This window comes from Oryx dammah, unplaced genomic scaffold (genome assembly GCF_014754425.2).
Source record: "Oryx dammah isolate SB20612 unplaced genomic scaffold, SCBI_Odam_1.1 HiC_scaffold_10, whole genome shotgun sequence".
In the NCBI taxonomy this organism is placed as follows: Eukaryota; Metazoa; Chordata; class Mammalia; order Artiodactyla; family Bovidae; genus Oryx; species Oryx dammah.
Window position 1 is genome coordinate 28088205 of NW_024070194.1, and position 20414 is coordinate 28108618.

Consider the following 20414-nt stretch of genomic DNA (forward strand, 5'->3'; position numbering starts at 1 on the left):
TAAGTGGTCCCTCATTAATTCCTGCTCCCACTCACTCCAGTGCTTGATCGTCTTCCTTGGCAGGTGCTGAGCACTTTATCGCCATCATCTCAAGTCCTCTGGGACAGGCAGCCCCTTCCAGGTGAACATTTTGAAGGAAGCACATTCTCACCCTGGGGCTTTGCCGTGGGTGGGGCGAGATTAACGCTGACAGTTCTTTGCAGGAAGCCCCCTGAGGGAGGTCATGCTCCTTTCTGCCCCTACTTACCCACAGGGTGCTCCCTGCCCAGCGGCCTGGGGCACCTTGGCGCTGCACAGGGCTTTGTGATTGCCTGTGTGACCTCAGTTGTGGGTGTTGGGAGGCAGTTCCTGAAAAAAACTCAATTTCTTCCCGTCTGTAAACCAAGAATCCCCTGCCTACTTTTGCAGCAACACAAGCTCTGAAAGTATTCATTGGATGCTGGAAAGTTCTGCACCTGGGTGCACTTGAGTTCCAGGGATGTGTGAGCTGGACAGAGTGCATGCCCTAGGGTGCAAGGTGGAGGTCAAGGGCTAGAGAAGGATGCGGGCAGAAAGGGTGTATGCCCCATAACCCAAGGCGGCCTTCTGACTCACAACCACAGTCCCGGCCTGACACCTCCTCCCAGGAGAGTTGTGGTGCCCAGGTCACCACCCTGGCCCTCCTCCCCCGGGAAGTAGGGCCACATGTCCTCCTCTGTGGCCCTGAGGTGTCTGTCCAGGCCCAGGAGTGGCCCCTGCAGTAATTCCAGCACCTTCTGCCCTCATGAGCTAGGAGGGTAGCCCACTGCTGCTTCCAGAGCAATCTGAGTTCCTGACCTGGTGTTCCCTGACTCCATCAGTCCAGGAAGTTTCAGAATTTAGCCTTGATCTTGGACTTCTGGAGGGTAAACAGTCTGAATCCAAATTCCTCGGTACTCAGGAATCCTGAAGACCCCCAGGAAGCCCCCAAGAATGTGATTTATCTTTGCAGTAAAGGGGTGGGGAAGGGGCATAAAAGCTCAGAGATTATGTTCTCAGGCCTTGGAGGCCGCAGCCCAGGGAATTCCAAGCTGGAATGAAAATAAACCAAAGGAACACTTGTTTTCTGTTTCTAAGTCTTTGAAACTGTTAATCCTAGCTTATCGAATGCAAAATACGCCCCGATCAGAAATGAGACGCTCGCAACAGGAAGGTTTGGAGCCGGGAACTGGGTCGTCTCCCACTGCCTGGAAAACCTATGCTGACTTTAAAACCCCACATCGCTCATTTACAGAAGAGCTTTCAGCAAGTGCTTTCTCTTGGCCTTGGCACAGAGGAATCTAAAGTCACCTAAAACCTGGGAACTGAGTGTCTCCATTTAGGGAGCAGATGGGAGCTTCCCAGGGCGGCCCCCTGGGGATCCTCCCGAGGCTGTCACAGCTTCGCTCTGGAGCAGACATCCACCCAACGGCAGTCGAAGGCCCAGGTATGGTGGGGAAGTCTGTCCTGCAGCAGCTTTGCGAGAAAGGAAACTCGAGGACAAGAGCGTGGGGGTGTGGGGGGTGCAGCATTTAGGGGGTGCAGCCACTTTCCCGACCTGAAAACCCTCGTAACATGTTAGTTTGCTTTCATCGTTGTTTGCCTAGTAGCAATATCTCCCCAGTGTTCAGAGGGGTAAAAATACGCAGCAGAGGGATTCCCTGGTGGTCCAGGGGTTAGGAACCCATCTTCCAGTGCAGGGGACACAGGTTCAGCCCCTGGTCAGAGAACTAAGATTCCACATCAGGCAGCACGGCCAAAAAAAAACACAATTGTTTTAAAAAATACACAGCTGAGCAAACAGGTCTCTCAGTGGCTCCCTGACTTTCTAAAAACAAAAGCAGCAATCCTGATGGCCACATTAAGCTGAGATTCTCAGGGGGAGAGGATGGAAAATTCTATTTTCCACTTCCTTAAACACCAAATTTATTTTCTTTTATCCTATGAGATGTTAATTTTCATAATAACAGGCCATGTTTTGCCAACCGGAAACGTAAAATGTAGCCCCTATTATAGATGGAAACCTTGCCCTCGGCTCTTCGGGACTTATGCAAATGACCATTTAAAGCCAAATGTGACCTCTGGGTTTCCTGCAGTTGGTGAGCTGTTGGTGAAACATGGAAATCTGTCCACAGGCAGATGGGAGCTGATGGAGTCTAGAATTTAGGGGACGATCCTGGTCATCTCAGGTTGACAAAAGACAGAAGTTCTCCTAAAGGACCGCAGGTGCAGCCATTCCCCGGAGGCACGGCTGTGACCTCGCCGACTAGACGCTCACCCACAGGCTGCCCCCTGGTTCCCACACCTTCCACTCTCACCACGGGGTCTGGGCTCATTCCTGAGCCTGTCTCTGCCACCTGCACTTGCTTCCATAAGTGACTTCTGCATCATAGCAGCTTGTTCAAGACAGGCACCAGAGTCACCCCGGAACAGGTCCTGTGGGGCCAGGGAGTGTCTGAGACCCCAGTGGCATCTCCTGGGGACCCAGGACCAGACAGTGCCCAGACCCACTCTCTGCACATCTTCACCTCCCAATCATCCAAGCAGAAGCCTTGTGTGTCATCCCAACTAATGACACAAACAGCTGTGGGTTCTCTGAGCTTCTCCTTCTTGCTCACAGCCCTCGCTGGTGGGTCTGCTTAGGACGAGCCAGGGAGAGCTGTCAAGGGGCCCGCTGGAACTCCCTGACGCTAGCATTGCAGCAGGAGCCTCGTGGCTGCACCCCAAGGCACTCACTGCCTTCTCCTGCCTCAATGGGCCTCTGGGTTCCCTCCGCTCTTCTTAGCCCCATCCCTGAGGTCTGGGGTCTTTGCACCTGCAAGGACTTCATCTTCTACCTCCCAGCAGGACCTTCCCTCAAAGAGCATCTTGGCCAGGCCCATTGGGGACCAAGTGAACTTGAAGGAGCATCAGAGACAACCAAGGGAATATGGCATTAGCCTTGAAATTGTCCCTTTCTGAAAGGGGGACACAGAAGGAATAAGAGCATGTATCGTTATTTGCACCCACTGTTCCTCTCAGATGCACCCATCCCCCACTGCCCAAGGAAACCTGCAGATGCATTTGTATTCTGCAGACCCCCTAACTCTGTGGTTGATCACATCTCCTCCAAACACACCATCAAGAGGATCTCCATGGTTTCTGACGGCAGCCAAGTGGGAGCGCAACTCTCACTTTACGATGACACCCCCACCCCAGCCCCACACGGTTCTGCCAGGATCCCGTACTTGTGTACATCAGTTAGGGAAAGCACCACTTTCCATCCCCTTGTGGGGTCTCTTCCCTCTGCTGCTGATTGGTATAATTTATATGAAGCAATGAGCCCCCGCCGGGCTGGGACTGCTTGTGATACACGTATAATTACCAACCTTCTCCCAGCTTTGTGCACTCTAAGGAGGAAAGATGTTTCTAAAGGAGCTATTTTAGTTGTACTGATGAAATGCATATTCATTTATGGGGCGAGGGGGCTGGGTTAATTAGCTATTATTGCAAGGCACGCTGGGTTCTCAGGGATGGGACGCCAGGGTGGGGACACGTGTTACCAATTTGACTCTGTGACCTTGAGCTGTGGCAGACCTGCTTTGAAAGGTCAAGTCCTCAGGCACCAATTTCTGGAATCTGGGGTCCGCTTCTCCCACGAGATCTGCTGGTTTCCTCTGGGGAAGATCTCCAACCGACTTCCTCCTCCTTCCTCCCCTTGGCTGCACCCATCCTGTCTTTACACTCACCTCTCCCAAGCCTTCCCTTCCCCACAGAACCCCAAGGTCATTTAGGGTCCCCAGGGCACTGGGCCTTAGGAATAGTTGCCATTTCTCGGGGAATCCCACGTGCCCGGCGCTGGCCTCTAATGCAAATTCTAGGATTTGTGGGGCAGTCGTTGCGTCGTCACTAAGTTGGGTTTGACTCTCTGCAACCCCATGGACTGCAGCAGGCGTCAGGCTCCTCTGTCCTCCACTGTTTCCTGGAATTTGCTCCAACTCATGTCCATTGAGTCGATGACGCCATCTGATCATCTCATCCTCTGTTGCCTGGTTCTCCTCCTGCCTCAATCTTTCCTAGTAACAGGATCTTTTTCAATGAGTCAGCTCTTCACATCGTGTGGCCAAAATATTGGAGCTTCAGATTCAGTGTCAGTCCTTCCAGTGAGTATTCAGGATTGATTTCCTTCAGAATTGACTGGTTTGACCTCCTTGCTGTGCTTATAAGGCAGTAGCTATTGTGAAAGAACCAGAAACCGCACCCACCCCCATCAAGTTCCACCTTCTCCTCCTCTGTGATTCAGCCCCACTCTGTGCTCCCTGTGATCTTTAGGATGGGTTTGCAATTTGAAACAGCAAAGGAAAGAATCTTATCATTGTAATTCGGTTCAATTTTGCCAACATTTAGCAGGCCCTCTCTGGCCAGGGCACAGTGTACCTGAAGAGAGACCCAGAGAAGTAAACACCCCAGAACCCGAGGAAACAAGCATGAATCCAGCAGCCCCAGCAACTCAGGGCCAGAGGAGAGATGTAGGATGCTGCGGGGCCACTCCCCCAGCTCAGAACATCGCTCTCCAGAGATAACACGCAAACCTCACGTGAAATTCACATTTTCTACCAGGCACATTTAGAAGAGAAAAAAAAGATGTGAAACTAATTTTTTATTGTTGTCAAAGACACATGACATAAAATTCTCAGTCATAGCCATTTTTAAATGCACGTTTCAGTGGCTTGAAAATGCATTTATAACGCCATGCAGCCATCACCTCCTTTCTTCTCCAGAACTCTTCTCATCTGGCAAACCTGAAACTCGGTCCCCCTTAAACACTAACCTCCAGCCCCTGGAAACCCTCCAGTTCTGCTTTCTGTCTCTGTGAACTTGACTCCTAGTCTAGGGACCTCATAAAAGTGGAATCATATAGAGTTTCACTTTGTGACTGGTTTATTTCACTTAACATAATCTCTTCAAGGTTTGCCCATGTTGTAGTATGGGTCAGAATTCCTTTTTTTTCTTTTTTCCTTTGAGAATTTTTTTCTCAATTTTTTGAATATTTATTTTTAACTTGTTTATTTCCTTGGCTATGCTGGGTCTGAGTTGTGGCATGTGAGATCTTCTAGTTGAGGTGTCTGAGCTCTTAGTTGCAGTGTGCAGGATCTCGTTTTCCATGCAAGGAGCAGTGCCCAATCTACAGTGGCCTGGACACAGTCTTTATTTAATGTTATGAGAAGCAAAGTGAGTTGGTGCCAGTTAGTGGGCTCATCAATGTCTTCAAGGAATCAAGCCTTCTATTTCCTTACTCTGCCACCCTTAGCTATTGGTTTTGTGTCCTCATGGTTGCAAAAGAGCTGCCAGTGTTCCTGCAATGTTCTCCACTTCAAGAAATGACAGTAGTAACTATCTTTTCATGTTTATTGTCAAGAAAGGAAAGGAAAAAAAAAAAGCCCAGGATTTCCCCTCCAGACTTTCCCTCATTTCTCACCCTTCAGATACTGTCAAAGACCCTCTGAACTGCAAAGGCTGCTGTGACAGCAAATGGTGGCAAATCCCAGCCTCTGCAGTAGGAGGCAGGGAGGGAGAAGGGAGCTCCCTGACTGGGATCAGCTGCCCTCCCACACATGTTCTAGAGCAAGGAGGCACTGCCAGCAGGTCCCTTCCCAGCTCCTCCAACTTGAAGACTTACTAGAAATTTTTTTCCCTTCTTTATGGAGGAAGGTGGGGCTTTGCGATTTTATTTTTAGATTTCATCTCATTAATAATTTACTTATTTGCCATGACTGTGCCTTCAGACTGCAAGGCCAGTGCTCTAATGTGCTGGTGAATTATGTGTTCATTATGCGAGTGAAGCAGAAAGAGCGTCTCGATGCCTAGAAGAATCACTCATGTAATAAAAACCTTTGTCATTTATTCATTTTAATACAATAACCATCTTCCCTCGTGTTGTGAGTGTTATTACGGCACCTCTGATGACGGCAGTAACATGAGGAGACAGTCGTTTTATGGAGCAGAGTTATTGCCATGTTTAGATTATCAGAATTTTTATTATGGTGCTAAAATGAAAACTGATAAAGGAAAAAAAGTGGGCTGACATACCTGTAGTTCCCAGGGCCTGGGAGGCAAAGGGCTACCCCAGAGGTGTACCTCAGCCGTCACCAAGGTGGACAGGGGTGACTCCCTGTGCACGGCCCGGGGTGGGGAGGCCTGGGGAGTAGAAGGCTCTGTGAGGAAGCACTAGAGAGTGTGTCCCCCCCAAACCCCCACCTTCCCCACAGAGGATGTCACTGGGCTTCAGGGGGTTTCAAGCATGGCCGATGAAAGGCCACTGGACTTGTCAAATCAGCTAGCTGCCCAGTTTTCCTTCTCCCTGATGATGAGGGCTAACTACCCCTAGTTGGACCCTGGACATAACAGGAGGCTGCACCACCTGTAATTTTAGTGAGTTTGTTTTAATTTTTTTTTAATTTATTTATTTATTTTGGCGGCACTGGATCTTCGTTGCTGCACATGGGCTTTCCCTGATTGCAGAGAGGAGGGGCTATTCTTTATTGCCCTGACTTCCCGTTGCAACGACTTCTCTTGTTGCGGGAGCGTGGGCTCTAGGTGACAGGCTTCAGTAGTTGCGGCCCTTGGGCTCGTTAGTTGTGGCTCATGGGCTTAGTTGCAATGCGGCATCTTCCTGGACCTGGGATCAAACCAGTGTCCCCTCATTGGCAGGTGGATTCTTATCCACCAGAGAAGTCCCGCCTGTGATCTCTGGACAGAGAAGTGCCAGAACAGCAGGTTGAAGATCAGCATGCTCCCAGCCGGCAGCTGACCCCCTGTGCAACCTGCCCATCCACTGTGGGAGAGGAGGGGATGTATTTACCAGGCTTATTCAGAGAAACAAGGCCAGTAGGGTGGATTGTTATTGCTCTTGTTGCTCAGCTGAGTCCAACTCTTTGCAACTCCATGGACTGCAGCATGCTAGGCTTCCCTGTTCTTCACCATCTCCCGGAGCTTGGGCACATTAGGGGTATGACCCAGCCAAGGCGACACACTTTGGCACAGAGCCCACCCCAGGGTCCCCAATATCCTGGCCAGGACCCTAAAGGTGTCTCAGCTATTCCAGGGTCTGGGACTTCATTAGGCAACTTGTTCAGTCGTTAAAGAGTGTACTTTTTAGTTTTGTGTTCAGCTGAGTCCAACTCTTTGCAACCCCAAGAACCACAGTTCGGCAGGATTCCCTGTCCTTCACTATCTTCTGGAGTTTACTCAGACTCATGTCCATTGAGTCAGTGATGCCATCCAACCACCTCATCTCCTGTCATCCCTTCTCTCCTGCCCTTAGTCTTTCCCAGCATCAGGGTCTTTTCCAGTGAACTGGCTGTTCACATCAGGTGGCCGAAGTATTGGAGCTTCAGCATCAGTCACTCCAGTGAATATGCAGGGTTGGCTTCCTTTTGGATGGACAGATGGATGGATGTAAAAGAAAGAGACTTATGATATAAGGAAGTGGCTCACGCCAAAATCAGCAGTGTAGGCTCACAGCCTGGGGACTCAGGAGAGCTGCCCATCTAGAAAAGTCTGAAGCCATCTGCTGGAGAATCCCCACTTGCTTGGGGTCAGTCGGTCTCTTGTTCTGTTCAGGCCTTCACCTGTTTGTAGGAGGCCCACCCGTGCTAAAGAGGGCAATCTGCTTTCCTCAAAATCCACTCATTTAATGATCATCTCTATCAAAAATGCCCTCACAGAAACACCCAAAGGAGATCACATCTACCCACGTGGATACTAATAATGGAATGAGGATTTGAACCCAGAACTATTTCACCCAAAACCCATGCTTGTCACTGTCGATATAATATCTTCACCATGAATTTGTGTGTTTTGTACCCAGCTGATTTGCTGACGTCCACTTAAATCAATAATTTGGCACCATGAGAATAAACACACGTAGCACGTTTATGTTGCCAGTTCATGCAAAGTCTTAGGAAAACAAGACATGCTGTTCTGCATGAAGTAAATGTACGTCAAAGTAAGGGTCAGTCAATAAATGCTCTGCAGTGGGGCCACGTCATGGGGCAGCTTCTTAGGCGGAAATGGTGTGTTTTATTGGAAAGATTGGAAGAGACAGTGTCTTTAGGGTGGGGAAGCAGTTGCTCAAGGAAAGCAAGTCTCTAAGAACCGTTACTCTGCTTGCCACAGTTGAACACATCAGCTTGTTTTCCTTTTCATTATAATCTTCCAGCAGATGTCTGGGAGTCACAGGTCCCCTAGGGAGAAATCCTGTGATACTCTGCAGCTTTCAGATCTGGGCTCCTCAGGGTGGTCTCATCATGTGTCCAAAGGCATCGCCACTGAATGTCGTCTTGGCAAGTGTGGGTTGCCATTGGGTAGCTGGATCCCCAGGTAACTGGTATGACTCAGCATGAAAAGCAGCTCCAGAATCTCATAGAGGTGGATAAGATACACAAAGGATGCTCTCCTGCCTCAGTGATGTGAATTAAGTGAACTGATGATGTAAAGAGGTGGAAGGAATTAAAACAGAGAGACTCCTGGGGAGCAACATCACAGGGTCCTGGGTCTCACCTAAGGAGGCAAAACTCCCCTTATTTCTTTCCTGTGCCGAGCTGTCTGCCTCTGTGATGAGAGTCTGTGTGTGCACGTGTTCGTATTTCTGATACTGATCTCATTAATTTATTTGGAATTAACCAGCATGAAAACTTCCAAGAAAAGAGGTCTTGATAAGAAATAGTAAGCCAGTGCCAAACAAGAGATCCAGGTCAAGTTTAATCCAATTGTAGGGATATTTAGAAGGAGAAAAAGAATCCTTTAATTCTAAGGCCTTCTTCATCTAGAGTCTCTTCTCTCTTATTCTATAAAAGAACCATTAAATTGTGCAATAACACTGGGGCCATGAGCATTGTAAGAACAGGCTTAACCCTTGTAAGATTACAAGATGAAGCTACATTTTCTGAGTGTCGGCAGCATAAACACAAAGATTCCTCAAGAAGGATGTCTAAGTATTGGGTCTCTCCAAACCCCACGCTTCTCCTAGGACCCAATAGCCATTTCTTTCATCTCAGAGTTACATTTAAAATGTTTGCATTTACAGCATAAGAGTAGATTTTTCTCACTTGACTTGTGGAGTCCAGAGTTGGAGGCTATTTTTTTTCTTTCTTCCCTCCTTCATATATTTGTCGCCTGACTTGAGAAATTACCTATGTGATACAAAGTAGAAGTATTTATAAATCCAGCCTCTGGCTCTTGCCTTACTACAAGGCTTACTCATAAGAATTCTGAATGCTTACTATGGACAAAACCCTGTCCACATGCTTCACATACAAGATCTCATTCAAAATTCACCCTTGGGCTCCCATCTGGGCCTCTCCCCTGCCTCATCCGTGGTCTGGCTGCCATAACCTCCATCCCAGAGACTGGATCTCATCTGGGGTCATCTTGTCAGAGACCGTGTGTGCAGGGCCTTCCAGAAATGGGCAGGGACATGCATTATGTATTAGTGAAGAAGCATTCCTGGCAAGACGTTTGACTCTCTTTTTTTTTTAACATTTATTGATTGATTAGGCTGCTTCAGGTCTTAGTTGCAGCATGCAAGCTCTAAGTGGCAGTATGTGGGATCTCATTTCCTGATCAGGGATCAAACCTGGGATTGAACCTGCATTGGGAGCACAGAGTCTTAGCCACTGGACCCCCAGGGAAGTCCCGAGACATTTGACTTTTCATATGGGGACCAGAAATGACACCAGGCAGGACGTGGGTGGCAGACTTGAGAGTGCACTCCAGCCATGGTTGCCATCTGCCCTGGGCACCCCATCTCTCCAGCTCAGGCAGAGTCCCATCCATGGGCTCTGTTCCCTGAAACACAGGGGTCCAGCAAGGGGGCTCAGAGGGAAAGCTGTCCCCGCTCTGGCTTCTGTGTAGTGACAGCCCTTGGTAGCCATTAAGTTCAAGAATCTGCAGGGAAGCCCAAACTGTGTTCAGAGCCCTCGATCTTCCAGGAGGTGGTCCAGGTACCCTGTGTCCACTGAACACCACTAGAGGCCGGGTGCTATGTGAGTTAAATTACACAAGCCACATGACCCTCTCTCCTGAGCACCTCCTGGACAGTCCAGTGAGGGAGACAGAAAGAGGCCGGTCAGCAAAAACATAGACGAGAAAACGCTGGCCATGTAGGGGCTGGGGAGGTGAGGAGGCAGGTATAAGAGGCGCACTAAACCTCCCTGATGACTGGCTGGACACCTCAGGAGAGGACAGACCCCTCCTCACCTGGGCAGCCCCTGGAGGCCACCTCTTTTCCCCGAGGCTTACCTCCACACTGCAGGGTGCCCCAGGGGACGGGGCTGAAGCCAGACCCCAGGCCAAGCTGTTCCTCCGGGCTCTTCGCAGGCGACCACTCAGATGGGAACCCCATCCCCATCTCTACTTGTAAGGAGCCCCACCCCAAACAGGATGGAATGGTCAGGTGGGCCTCCAAGGGGACGGGGCATAGGCGGGGGCCTTGGCACCTCGGAGATGCTGCCCTCTGCTTAGCACTTCCCTGCCCAGCCCCTCTGTCTACATCTGGGTCAGGCAGAGGTTTAACCTAACGCAACGGGGGGACCCATTCAGGTCCCTCTCCCCAAGGAACATGCCAGGAGTGCCTGGGCTGCTCACGAATGGAAGGGAAGGCTGGCCAGCAGGTGGCCCAGTGCTCTGGTCTTGATAGGGAGATGGCCCACAGTGGGGGGCTCCAGCCACATTTCCCGGCCCCAACTCTTTCTTAACTTAGCGTCCACACTTGAGAGCCAAGCTGACCAGCCAGCTCAGCTCATGGGCCCGCCTGTTGCCCAGGGGAGGGCAGGGAGTCTTGGCCAACCCCCTGACTTGACTGACACCTTGACTTGACCAAGACAATGGGGAACAGTGCTCCCCAAAGAAAATCAGGCCTCTGTTGCCAGAAGAGCCGGGAGTGGACCCTGCCCCACTCCCATCTTCAGCAATAATGTCTTAGTTGTCCCATACCCAGAACTAAGAAGCTACCTGTCTTTGTTAATTTGGTATAACCTGAAGGACACTTTTGAGAAGCATCTAATTCACTCTTCCCACCAGGCAAATTTTGTAAGAACATATTCATGGCTGTTATTAATATTCATACGACTTTGAGGATTTTTTTCATGATTTGTAAAATTCCAAGTAATTGTGAATGGAAATGTATAACAGTGTCAATGTTACACAACAAATGCCTTTCCCCATCATATTCTGGGTTTTTCTGCTCATTACAAGAACCTAATTGAAAATAATTGGAAGCTGAATTTCACTGTGCATGGAAAGTATTTTGTAAAATGCAAGGAACACAAACATTGTCAAGCCTCTTAAAGTCATGTTCATGTATCAGGGAGGAGTGCAGAGTGAGGGGAATCTGGACTCTCACTCACCCCCGGCCCCAGGTCTGTCCCATCACACGCTAAGAACGGTTTTATCCTGGCCAGATCTCACTGCTCGCCCAGCGCCAGGGCAGAGGGCTTTTCAATTAAACTTTGCTGCAAGCTAACAGTGCCGCCTGCAGAACTCAGTTACAGTTTCATGATTGCTTTCAACAGCAGCTGAAATCAGGTTCCAGTCCTGGGCCTTAGAGCCACGGTGACTTTTTTTTTTAATTGAAGGATAATTGCTTTACAGAATTTTGTGGTTTTCTGTCCTACATCAACAAGAATCAGCCACAGGTACACTCATGTCCCCTCCCTCCCATCTCCAGCCCACCCTTCAGCCTGTCACAGAACCCGTTTGAGTTCCCCGAGTTATACAGCAAATTCCCATTGGCTATCTATTTTACGAATGGTATCGTAAGTTTCCATGTTACTCTCTCCATACATCTCACCCTCTCCCTCCTCCCCTCCCACCCCACCGTGTCCACAAATCTGTTCTCTAAGTCTGTTTCTCCTTTGCTGCCCTGAAAATAAATTCATCAGCACCATCTTTCTAGATTCCATACATATGTGTCCGTATGTGATATTTATCTTTCTCTTTCTGACTTATTTCACTCTGTATAATAGGCTCTAGGTTCATCCACCTCATTAGAATGGATTCAAATGTGTTCCTTTTTATGGCTGAGTATTCCATTGTATATATGTACCACAGCTTCTTTATCCAGTCATCTGTTGATGGACATCTAGGTTTCTTCCATGCTCTAGCTATTGTAAATGGTGCTGCAGTGAACATTGGGGTATGTGTGTCTTTTTCAGTTTTGGTTTCCTCAGGGTATATATCTAGGAGTGGGATTACTGGATTATATGGTGGTTTTAATCCTAGGTTTTATTCCTAGTCTTTTAAGGAATCTCCACCGTCGTCCATAGTGGCTGTATCAGTTTACATCCCACCAACAGTGCAAGAGGGTTCCCCTTTCTCCACACCCTCTCCAGCATTTACTGTTGGTAGAATTTTTGATGATGGCTGTCCTGACTGGTGTGAGGTGGTGTCTTTTTAAAACACAGAGCATTTCAGCAATCCCAGCAGATTTGCAGAACTGACCAGAGTGAGCACAACACCCAGGGTCTGAGTCTGCATCGGCAGTCAAGTGACCCTAGGGAGATACAGAGACCTCCTGGGCCCCGTGTCCTGTCTGCTCAAGTGGGCACAGCTTCCTCGGCCTCACTTTCTGCCCCATGAAGCTTCCCAGGAAGGCAGCATGACCAAGACCAGAACTGAAACTCTGCCCTCGAACCCTGATGGCTTGTGAAAGCTTCATCCAGTCCTTGGCCTCTCAGGCCTTGGTCTCCCTATCTGCAGAAGGGACTGGACCCGACGGTCAGGGGCTGACATCCTGGGACTTCCCTTTACTGGTCCTTAAGGAGTTACAGGGGTGAGGAGGGGAGATTCCTGGGCCCTGCTCTTCACAGGGGAGCTCGTCCCAGCTGCAGGCGTTCGAGACACAGTGAGGATGCGGGATAAACACAGTGGAGGGCAGGCTGCCACCCCATCCGCTCACCCCACGCCACCCCAACCCCCACCTCCCCACCTCCCCTCACACACACACACCTCCCTCTCCTGCCAGAGGTGGGGACCAGGTGGCACCACGCCCCTCATCCCCCTGGTGTCTCTAGAGCAAAACCATTCTGACCCCTCCTCCAACCCCGGAGGGGGACGGAGTTGGGGTGGGCCTCCCCTCCTCCTTGGCGCCTGGGGAGGGGTGATCACTCCCCTCCTGACTCTCCCTCCTGCTTTTCTCCCACTCCACGATTCCCTGCTGCTTCTTCACCGTCAGACAGTAAGCACGGGACTGGCTGGTCCTTCTCCCTCCCACCCAGGGTCTTAGAACCCTGCCACGCCTGACACCCCCTCAGGCTCTCCCCCAGCCTTTCCCTCTGCGCCCACTGCCTCCTCCCTCCTGGCTCAGAGAAGACGTTTCTCCTCCAGGAAGAGGGCCTCCCACCCACTTTGGTTTCCCAAAGCACCTGGCTGTGACCCTGGCCATCGGCTTGTATGTCTGCCCCCACCCCCCGGGCAGCATGTCCTTGTTTCGTTTGTTCGGTCGGTTTGGTCGGTGATTACTGTGTGCGTGGTGCTAGGCCTGCACCTGCCATCCTTGGGGTCAGGCAGGGTGTCTGTGTTCCCACGGCCCAGGAGGGTATGGGGCAGCCACAGTGCTTGGCAGTAGGGGATGGGGAGGAGGAGATGGGAGACAGAGAGCCATCCCTGCAAGGCAGACAAGAGGACAGGCACAGAACCTGAGAAAATGCAGATTCTCTGTCAGCATGAGAATCCAGGAGTCCCAGCGTCGAGAGCTGGCGTAGGGACCAGTGAGGCCACGGAAGCTGAAATGCGTTTAGGTGTAATCATGTTCTTACCTCTGGACTCTCATGAGAGTCAGATTTTAAAAGAAATTGCCTCTCCTGGCCGGCTGTAGTCACGGCCAAGTTCAGATTGGCCTGCTTCAAATCCGAGGTAGGCGGGGAACGAAGCATCTGCGGTCACGATTCAGGGCTTTTCACTCTGCTGCTGCCAGCAACTCGAAACTCCCACCAGGTAAAGAAAATGAGAGCTTGCAATCTGCTTTCCTGGGAAGATCCCTGGGTTTAATATCACACGAAGAGAAAGAGCTAAAACGGTTCACCAAAGAATTACATCCTCGTGGAAGATCCTGATCCTAAGGGTTTTGAGAGCATCTTTTAAAACACAGAGATGGGGTCAGGGAGGCCTTGTTAGTGGCAAAGCCATTAAACTGCAGAATAACATCGCCTTCCAAGAGGTTTAGCGCAGAAAGGCGGGGACATCCAGTCGTGCATGCATGTACACACGTGTGTGTCAGTGTGTGTATGTGTACTTATGCATGTGTTGTTTGTGCATATGTTTGGGTGTGTTACTCTATCTGTGCCTGTCCAGGAATCACATACCACAGTAGACAAAACCACACAATTCTAATTCGACTTTTTCAAAGATTCCCTCTGCCCTCAAGTCCTTCCAGAGTCTCTCACAGACCCTGTTCTTTCCCCATTTCATAACTGTCATCTTATAATTCTGCACTGACTGGCCGTCACTTTTTAAATCTAATCCCTCTGGTCCATGAGACTTCCTAGATGGTGCTAGTGGTAAAGAATCCACCTGCCAATGCAGGAGCCTCAGGAGATGTGGGTTCAATCCCTGGGTTTGGAAGATACCCTGGAGGAAATGGCAACCCACTCCAGTATTCTTGCCTGGGAAACTCCATGGACAGAAGAGCCTGGCGTGCTTCAGTCCAGGGGGCCACAAAGAGTAGGACACGACAGAGCAACTGAGCTCACATGCAGTCTGGTGCATGAACCACATGAGGGCAGGACCATGTCCACCCAGCGCAGGGGGCCTGGCGCACAGCACAGGCCGTCTGGGCCGAGTGAAGACATTGTTGAAACAACTGGGGTGGGGAGTGCCCAGCCAACAGTGAGGTTCCCAGGGATAACAGGTTCCTTCCCCTCCTGGGGCGAGGTTTCCTCTGCATCCATAGGACCCTCCACTCCTTCAGTTCTTGGGATAAACCTCCAAGGCCTTTGCAATTCACAAGACCACACAGGGTGACTTTTCTCCAGTTTCAAGTTCATTTGAAATTAGGAAAATACCTCCTCCTTGGGGGAGATTCTGCCGGAATCCTGCCATCCAGACAGCCTTTCCGGAGGATGGAGCCGGCCCTCGAACGAGGTCCCTGGGTGAGCACAATGGCCAGGCACCATACGTTATTTTAATGTAGACATCACTTTAAACTAACCTTTTACCATCTGTTCTGTCCTTTCATAACAAATGCAAAACAGCATGATCCTCGGTGGCGTCATAAAACTAGGACGGGTGATGGAAGCCGTCTCCACTCTTTATTCACGGCCCTGCCGGACGCCGCTGGGATGTTTTTCTCATTTTCCAGCCACAAATCAAGGAGAAACCGCTCTCGCCTGATCTGGTGAATTCATTCACACAGTATTTCTTCTTAACACGGTAAACTATGGGAGAATTGAGGGCGTCCTGAGAGCCCCGGGCTCACTCAGTGTGTATTTCAGGAGGCGCCGCTGAACAGCACCTGGAGAATTAGGGGAATGTGGCCTGATGGTCAGGATGTAATGAGATTCCTTTGCAAAAAAATCAAAATCTTTAAATGTGTGGCGGGTTCTTTTCAGCAGTTTCATAATTAAATTTCCCTGTGAAGGATGGGCAGTCTGGCCGGGAGGGTGCAGGCCGGCGGTGTCTCTGCAGGACTGTAGGGGCTCACACTCCCCCCTTCATCCAGTTCAGCTCAACCGCCGTCCTCGGGGGCCCTCCTGTGTACCCTACGTCCTCTTCTCTTAAGCTAAACTCAAAGCAAGCCTCTGAATTCACCAGCCTTTCTAGAATCTTCCTGGCTCCTGGGAAGAAGAACTGGTTTGAGTTTCTGCCCAGTTTCTCAGTTCCTTCTGCCCTCAATCGATCAGGCGCAGGCACTTCCCTGCCCCCCAGATCTGGAGATGAGGGAACTCAGCCAGGGAGGACCCTCTTTCTACAAACGGATTCCAGGGAATGGAGCTGGGTCAAAACTCCTCCCTGCTCAGCGCCTTGGACAGGGCTGGTCAGATGTGGTTCTGCCTGAAGGACCATCCCTGGTGGACAGAGAGGGGATGTGTGATGCCGACAGGCCAGAGCCTCGTGTCCGGGACGCACGGCACTGGGAGCCAAGGAGCTGGCAGAAGGCGGGCGGCCGGGACCGCTCATCTCTCTCCAGCAGGAGGTGGGCAGCGCTGATAGAGGGAGGGGAGCCCCCGGGAGCCTGGGGGTGCAGACAGGCATCCAGCTAGACCGTGGTCAGTGCTCCTGCTTAGGGCAGTGAAGGGGCAGGGGAGCCTGACCTGATGCGAGGCAGGAGGAGCCCAGAAAGCCAGAGCGAAGATATTCCTCACGGACTCTGAGGACCCATGTGTGCGGGCCCAAGTGTGCGCAAGCCTGTATGTGCGTGCGTGCCCGTATGCATGCGTACCGTGTGTGCGTGGCCCGCATGCACATGCCCATGTGTGCACGTGACTGTTCCTCTCCCGGAGACCCTGGTCAACACCCAAGCACCCCAGGTCACTGACGCCTGTGTGATGAGGCATCACCTCCTTCTTGCCGACTGTTCCTGGCATTTTCTGTTCCCCGTCCTCCAGTGTATCAGGTAGGAAGCCACCATCATGGTCAGGGTGGCCAGTGTCCCTACCCCCACGCTCTTGCCCTGGTGGGGTCACCTCTGATATGTAAATAGTCACTGCTGGTTTAGGAAAGTGGTTCTCTATTAAGCCGAATTTTCTCAGAAGCGGAGTTTTCTCGGGGATGGCTTGTGCTAACGGTCCAAATTCAGTTGGAAAGGATGTTCATTATCAAATCTCTGAGGCACCTCCATAGAGACCATCCTGTGGTGGTTGTCAAGCTACAGAGATCAGCTGCTCAAGAAAAAGCTGCCCTTAGTTTCTGAGGTAAATCCTACTAGGCATGTAGGGGAGGAAAAGTCAACTTCCCTCCCCTTTCTGAGCTCCTGGCTGAGACCCCTGTAATAAAAGACAGGTAAACAAAAGGAGAAAAAACAGAAGTTTGTTAACATGTGTGCCTCATGTACACATCGGGGAGACCCAGGGAAAAATGAGCAGCTCCCCAAGATGCCTTAGAATTCAGGTTTAAGAGGAAGTGAAAGTGAAAGTGAAAGTGTTAGTCACCCAGTTGTGTCCAACTCTTTATGACCCCATAGACTATAGCCCGCCAGGCTCCTCTGTCCTTGGAATTCTCCAGGCAAGAATACTGGAGTGGGTAGCCATTTCCTTCCCCAGGGGATCTTCCCAACCCAGAGAAAGGGGGAGACAAAGTGACTTGTAGGAAAGATGATGGCCCTCGGAGGAGAGCTGTGACAGGTCTGCCCTCCTCCAGGCCCCCTTCCAGGACTGGTAGCAACGATGTTCCTCGATGGATAATTCCCACTCCGGGGAGGGGCCACTGTGACACCTGAGCCCCTCTGAGGCTCTTCTCCAGGTAGATGAGGGAACTCAGAGAGAAAGCGCCTCCTGCAGCTGGTGGTTCTCAAGTGCCCGCAGCACAAACGTCACGACACCCAGCAGCACATGGCAGGGCCCTCGCACTAACCCTCATTCCTGCCTTTGACACTCCCCCAGGCAGTTTCTAGGCTTGGAAGCTGGGCTGGCAGGCTGCTCCATCTCCCTGAACCCATCTCTCAGTCCTGAGAGGAGGTCAGTTCAGTAAACAGTTGTCTCATTTCAGGGGGTGGGGTTGCGGGCAGGCTTTAGGGCAGGCATACCATCAGGTTATGATAGGAGGCATCTCTATGAAAGCCAAAGAAAACCAAACTTACTGGTTAGACCAGACCTGTTTCTGAGCCCTGGGGTGGGAGGCAGCCCGTCGAGAATATTTCTGGATGGTGAGCTCACAGCATCTTTGTGGTCTGGATGCCTCTGGTGGGATCGTGTTTTGTCTGGGGAACCTTGAGTGGTCACTGGCACGGCAGCAGGCATGCAGGTTGTCTGTGCATGAGCTCTCTCAGGTGCTTCCCTGAAGTTCATTCCCACTCCTCCAGCCTTAGTTTGCAGGGCTCTGGGAAAAGGGCAGTTTCGCTTTTAGTGTTTCCCAGTTGGCTCAGCAGGTAAAGAATCTGCCTACCAATGCAGGAGACTCGGGTTCTATCCCTGGATTGGGAAGATTTCCTGGAGGAGGAAATAACAACCCACTCCAGTAGTCTTGCCTGGGAAATCCCACAGACAGAGGAGCCTGGTGGGCTACAGTCCATGGGGTCGAAAAGAGTCAGACACAATGGAGCAACTGAGCATAGCAGCACAGTTCTTAGTGATTCCAAGTCAGAAGGGCAGAAGGACATTGGAAGCATTGGTCTGGAACCATGTAGCCAGATATTTGAGGAAACTAGAAGTCAAATCCAGTCCACTTACAGGTAAGAGCTCTAACAGTTACAGGTAAAAAATAAAACCTCAAAGACCACAAACAGGACTAGAATCTCAAGGCACAGAGTTCTACCAAAACCTAATTTTTCTCTGTATAATCACCTCCATTTCTAAGATAATCAGATAATCATGGTGAAACCAATTTGTTTGCAAAGGAAGTCTGGTCTCATTTGACGTGACTCTTGGGAGGTTGCTGGGCAGTAACTCCTAGCCAGGACTCTCTCTGGTCACCCAGGCCCTTCTACTCAGCTGATGAAGGCAGCTCTGGTGGGTTGACCCCACCTGCTGGTGTCTCCACGCTGACCGTCACACCTCCGCTGGCCTGGGGGAGTGCTCTGCAGTTACCTTACTTTGTGGTCTTAGTAGATTGGTACCAGGGAGGATTTGTAAAGCCAGGGCAGGTGTTTTCTCTATATGTCCTCTTCTATGGAAGACTTTAAACACCTCCTAGGTAAGCTCCCCTGACCCTCGAGCCCTTTGCCGAGGAATTTCCTGAAGAATTAGCAGTCTCTTCACGTTTGTTCTTCCTTCAGCCAACTGTGAAATTTTATATTTTCTCAAAAAATAACCCGTTCATCAGGATTTTCAACTTGGCTCGCATAAAAGATAAAGAATAAAATAGATGTTTTAAGTCTTATTTTTTCCTCTTAAGCTTGCCAAAGGTACATCTATTTCTTATGAATTTTTTTCCCCAGAGTACAGCTCTTGCATCTATTTATCAATCCTTCCAACTTTTCTGTTTTCAGATTCAGAAATTTCTGCATTCGTCTTAATTACCCGGGTGTTCACCATATCCTGCTTTGTCATTCCTTTCCTTCTGGATATAAATGCTCAGTTCATTCACTGTAATTCTGTTTTAATGATGAAAATATTTGAAGTTAAGGGTTTGTTTTGATTCCGTCTCTGGCCAAATTCCTTGGGTTTCGCTGTTTCATTGTCATTACTATTTTTAAGTGAAAGTGAAAGTCACTCAGTCGTGTCCGACTCTTTGCGACCCCATGGACATAGTCCATGGAATTCTCCAGGCCAGAATACTGGAGTGAGTAGCCTTTCCCTTCTCCAGGGGATCTTCCCAACACAGGGATCAAACCCAGGTCTCCCGCATTGCAGGCGGATTCTTTACCAGCTGAGCCATAAGGGAAGCTAAATGCAGTTTTGATTCTTAACCTGTGGTTACTTCAGAATGTTTTCTAAAATATCTCTTTAAAAATCATCTTTAAATTTTAATCATATTATTCTAGTAAGAAGTCCTGGTCAATTTTGCTTTGTGGAATTTTTTTGAGGTTTTTGTTGTGGTCCATTTTTTTTGTAAAATGTTGCCATGGTCCCCTGGGCTTTGATTTTTAAAAGCTGTCTTTTCTAAAGGTGTATTCAGAGTTTATGCTAATCTTAATTTGGCCCCATCAGCTATTGCTTTCACGCCCCTGTGGCTTATTTACAATCTCTCGCCATCGGAGAAGCTTGTTGTCTTACATGGTCTCCTGCCCATCAGCTGCCCCGTGCGTGCCCAGGACCTCTGCTTCATCTGAATGAAGGACACGCACCTTATGTGTAATTCTGTGGGTGTCCTTGCCGTCTCCTATAGTCGGGCATTTATCTAACGATCTGGTGTGTGTCCGCATAGTCCGCCCCCAACCCACGTAAAGCACAGAATTGTGCATTTTTTCTTCTGTTCTTTCCATTTCTTCACCCAACTCTCAGGCTTTGCTAGCTTACTTTAGATGTGGGACCCAGATCACCATTAGTAGGGGCTTCCCTGGTAGCTCAGACAGTAAAGAGTCTGTCCGCAATGCAGAAGGCCCAGATTTGATCCTTGGGTCAGGAAGATCCCCTGGAGGAGGGAATGGCTACCCACTCCAGGATTCTTGGGTTTCCCTGGTGGCTCAGATGATACAGAACCCACCTGCAATGCAGGAGACCCAGGTTCGATCCCTGGGTCAAGAAGACCTCCTAGAGGAGGAAATGGCAACCCACTCCAGTCTTCCTGCCTGGATAATCCCATGGACAGAGGGGCCTGGCGGGCTACAGTTCATGTGGCCACAA

At 50.1% G+C, this 20414-nt stretch overlaps 1 protein-coding gene across 1 annotated transcript in view; it reads left to right on the plus strand.

The window, feature by feature from the left end:
* CDH4 (cadherin 4) overlaps positions 1-20414 on the plus strand; it is a 129659-nt gene that overhangs the window by 50631 nt on the left and 58614 nt on the right. The gene's annotated exons all lie outside the window — the stretch shown is intronic.